Here is a 4249-nt window from a genome sequence, read left to right as displayed (position 1 = left end):
CACCAAACTTAGAGTTTGGCTGTGGGGGCTCTGGTTGACTCTGCTTTGAGAGAAGCTTTTCAAGCTTCCTCTCCATGGTTGCAGAGGGAGATCCTTGAGTTTTGAATACAAGGGAGTTCTCATTCCATTGAAGGACTATTTCACCTCTGTCAACATCAATCACAGCTCTTGCTGTGGCCAGGAAAGGTCTTCCTAGGATGATGGATTCATCCTCTTCCTTTCCAGTATCCAGGACTATGAAATCAGTAGGTATGTGAAGGCCCTCAACCTTTACTAATACATCTTTTACTTGTCCATAAGCCTGTCTTCTTGAGCTGTCTGCCATCTCTAGTGAGATTTTAGCAGCTTGAACCCCATAGATTCCCAGTTTCTCTATTACAGAGAGGGGCATAAGGTTTATACCTGAACCAAGGTCACATAGAGCCTTAAAGATCATGGTGCCTATGGTACAGGGTATTATGAACTTTCCAGGATCCTGTCTCTTCTGAGGCAATGTCAGTTGATCCAGATCACTTAGTTCATTGATGAACAAGGGAGGTTCAACTTCTCAAGCATCAATGCCAAACAATTTGGCATTCAGCTTCATGATTGCACCAAGAAACTTGGCAGTTTGCTCTTCAGTGACATCCTCATTCTCTTCAGAAGAGGAATACTCATCAGAGCTCATGAAGGGCATAAGGAGGTTCAATGGAATCTCTATGGTCTCTAGATGAGCCTCAGAGTCCTTTGGTTCCTCAGAGGGAAGCTCCTTATTGATCACTGGACGTCCCTGGAGGTCTCCCTCCTTGGGATTCACGTCCTCTCCTCTCCTCACAGGTTCGGCCATGGCGCTTATGTCAATGGCCTTGCACTCTCCTTTTGGGTTCTCTTCTGTATTGCTTGGGAGAGTACTAGGAGGGATTTCAGTGATCCTTTTACTCAGCTGGCCCACTTGTGCTTCCAGATTTCTAATGGAAGACCTTGTTTCATTCATGAAACTTACAGTGGCCTTAGATAGATCAGAGACTAGATTTGCTAAATTAGAAGCATTTTGTTCAGAGTTCTCTGTCTGTTGCTGAGTGGATGATGGAAAAGGCTTGCTATTGCTAAACCTATTTCTTCCACCATTATTAAAGCCTTGTTGGGGCTTTTGATCCTTCCATGAGAAATTTGGATGATTTCTCCATGTTGAGTTATAGGTGTTTCCATAAGGTTCACCTAAGTAATTTACCTCTGCTATTGCAGGGTTCTCAGGATCATAAGCTTCTTCTTCAGGAGAAGCCTCTTGAGTACTGTTGGATGCAGCTTGCATTCCATTCAGACTCTGAGAAATCATATTGACTTGCTGAGTCAATATTTTATTCTGAGCCAATATGGCATTCAGAGTATCAACTTCAAGAACTCCCTTCTTCATAGGCGTCCCATTACTCACAGGATTCCTTTCAGAAGTGTACATGAACTGGTTATTAGCAACCATGTCAATGAGTTCTTGAGCTTCTGCAGGCGTTTTCTTTAGGTGAATGGATCCACCTGCAGAAGTGTCCAGTGACATCTTTGATAGCTCAGATAAACCATCATAGAATATATCCAGGATGGTCCATTCTGAAAGCATGTCAGAAGGACACTTTTTGGTCAACTGTTTGTATCTTTCCCAAGCTTCATAGAGAGATTCACCTTCTTTCTGTCTGAAGGTTTGAACATCAGCTCTAAGCTTGCTCAGCTTTTGAGGAGGAAAGTACTTGGCTAAGAAAGCCGTGACCAGCTTATCCCAAGAGTTCAGGCTGTCTTTAGGTTGAGAATCCAACCATAATCTAGCTCTGTCTCTTACAGCAAAAGGGAAAAGCATGAGCCTGTAGACTTCAGGATCTATTCCATTAGTCTTAACAGTATCACATATCTGCAAGAATTCAGTTAAGAACTGAAAAGGATCTTCAGATGGAAGTCCATGAAACTTGCAGTTCTGCTGCATCAGAGAAACTAATTGAGGTTTCAGCTCAAAGTTGTTTGCTCCAATGGCAGGAATGGAGATGCTTCTTCCATGTAAATTGGAATTAGGTGCAGTAAAGTCACCAAGCATCTTCCTTGCATTATTATTATTTTCAGCTGCCATCTCCTCTGCCTGTTCGAAAATTTCTGAAAGGTTATCTCTGGATTGTTGTATTTTAGCTTCTCTTAATTTTCTCTTCAGAGTCCTTTCAGGTTCTGGATCTGCTTCCACAAGAATGTTCTTATCCTTGCTCCTGCTCATATGACAAGGAAGAATGGCCAGAAAAATGATAATAATAATAGAGATCCTTTATACCACAGTATAGGGATCCCTTTGTGAGTGGAAGAGAAGGGGGAGACAAAGAATGTGATGTAAAGGAAGAAATGCAACTGTACGAATGGAAGAGATGTGAGATGAGATGTTAGGATATGAATGAATAAATAGAATAGGATGAGAGAGGTATAACTTTCGAAAATTGTTTTGAAAAAGGGTTAGTGATTTTTGAAAATAGTTTTTGAAAAATGTTTAGTATATTTTTTTTTTTCGAAAATTTTTTTGAAATCAAAAATAAAAATAAAAATAATTAGTTAATTAAAAAGAAATTTTTGAAAAAGGGGGGGATATTTTCGAAAATTTAGAAAGAGAGAATTAGTTAGGTGGTTTTGAAAAAGTTAAGAAACAAACAAAAAGTTAGTTAGTTAGTTGAAACAAATTTTGAAAACCAATTTTGAAAAGATAAGTAGTTAGGAGGTTAGGAAAGATATTTTGAAAAGATATTTTTGAAAAAGATAAGATAAGAAGATATTTTTGAAAAGATATGATAGAAATTAGTTTTTGAAAAAGATTTGATTTTTAAAATCACAATTAATGACTTGATTCATAAGAAATCACAAGATATGATTCTAGAACTTAAAGTTTGAATCTTTCTTAGCAAGCAAGTAACAAACTTCAAATTTTTGAATCAAAACATTAATTGATTATGTTATTTTCAAAAATTATGATATAAAATAAGAAAAAGATTTTTGAAAAATATTTTTGGAATTTTCGAAAATAACTAAGAATTTTGAAAAAGATTTGATTTTTGAAAAAGATTTTGAAAAAGATAAGATTTTCAAATTGAAAATTTGATTTGACTCATTGGCAACAACTTGATTTTAAAAATTTTTGAAAAAGTCAATTCAAATTTTCGAATTTGATGAGAGAAAAAGAGAAAAATATTTTTTTTTGATTTTTGAAATTTTTATGAAAAACATGAAAAGTATGCAATGCATGAAATTTTTAGATCAAAACAATGAATGCATGCAAGAATGCTATGAATGTCAAGATGAACACCAAGAACACTTTGAATGTCATGATGAACATCAAGACACAATTTTGAAAAATCTTTAATGCAAAGAAAACATGCAAGACACCAAACTTAGAATTCTTTAATGCTTAGACACTAAGAATTCAAGAATGCATATGAAAAACATGATAAGACACAAAACAAAAAATCATCAAGATCAAACAAGAAGACTTACCAAGAACAACTTGAAGATCATGAAGAACACTATGAATGCATGATATTTTCGAAAAATGCAAGATGCATATGCAAGTGACACCAAACTTATAATGTGACTCAAGACTCAAACAAGAAACAGAAAATATTTTTGATTTTTATGATTTTCTAATTTTTTTGGATTTTTATTTTATATTTTTCGAAAATTTAAAAGAAAAAAATAAGAATTCCAAAATTTTTAATATGAATTCCAGGAATCTTGCCATGTTAGTCTAAAGCTTCAGTCCAGGAATTAGACATGGCTCACTAGCCAGCCAAGCTTTCAAAGAAAGCTCCAGTCCAAAACACTAGACATGGCCAACGGCCAGCCAAGCTTCAGCAGGTAGATTAGGAACAGTAGCAGGTGGATTAGCTCCAACTAGCTTGCTCTTGATAACAAATTGCAAGCCTCAGTCCAAAAGAATTTAGACATGGCTTTACAGCCAGCCAGGCTTCACATGCTTCATGAAACACTAGAATTTATTCTTAAAAATCTTGAATAAAATTTTTGAAAACATTTTTATTTTTTCGAAAATAGATGAGAGATTTTTGAAAATATTTTTTTTGAAAAATTTTTGAAAACAAAACGAAAAGAAAATTACCTAATCTGAGCAACAAGATGAACCGTCAGTTGTCCAAACTCAAACAATCCCCGGCAACGGCGCCAAAAACATGGTGCACGAAATTGTGATCTCCAGGCTCGAACAAATCCTGGTAATGGCTCCAAAGCTTGGTGCTCTGATCTT

The 4249-nt window shown here is 35.9% G+C and overlaps 1 non-coding gene across 1 annotated transcript; it reads left to right on the top strand.

Annotated features, from left to right (window-relative positions):
• The first annotated feature begins 1585 nt into the window (after positions 1–1585).
• LOC148549030 (small nucleolar RNA R71) lies at positions 1586–1693 on the top strand. Its single transcript, XR_015898286.1, has one exon. It is a non-coding gene; the product is annotated as a small nucleolar RNA R71 (small nucleolar RNA).
• The last annotated feature ends 2556 nt before the right edge of the window (positions 1694–4249 follow it).

The sequence above is a fragment of the Arachis ipaensis genome, chromosome B8 (assembly GCF_059453495.1).
Source record: "Arachis ipaensis isolate K30076 ecotype BB chromosome B8, ASM5945349v1, whole genome shotgun sequence".
Taxonomy (NCBI): Eukaryota; Viridiplantae; Streptophyta; class Magnoliopsida; order Fabales; family Fabaceae; genus Arachis; species Arachis ipaensis.
The sequence above is the reverse complement of the archived record's forward strand: the minus strand, read 5'-3'. Positions and strand labels throughout refer to the sequence as shown.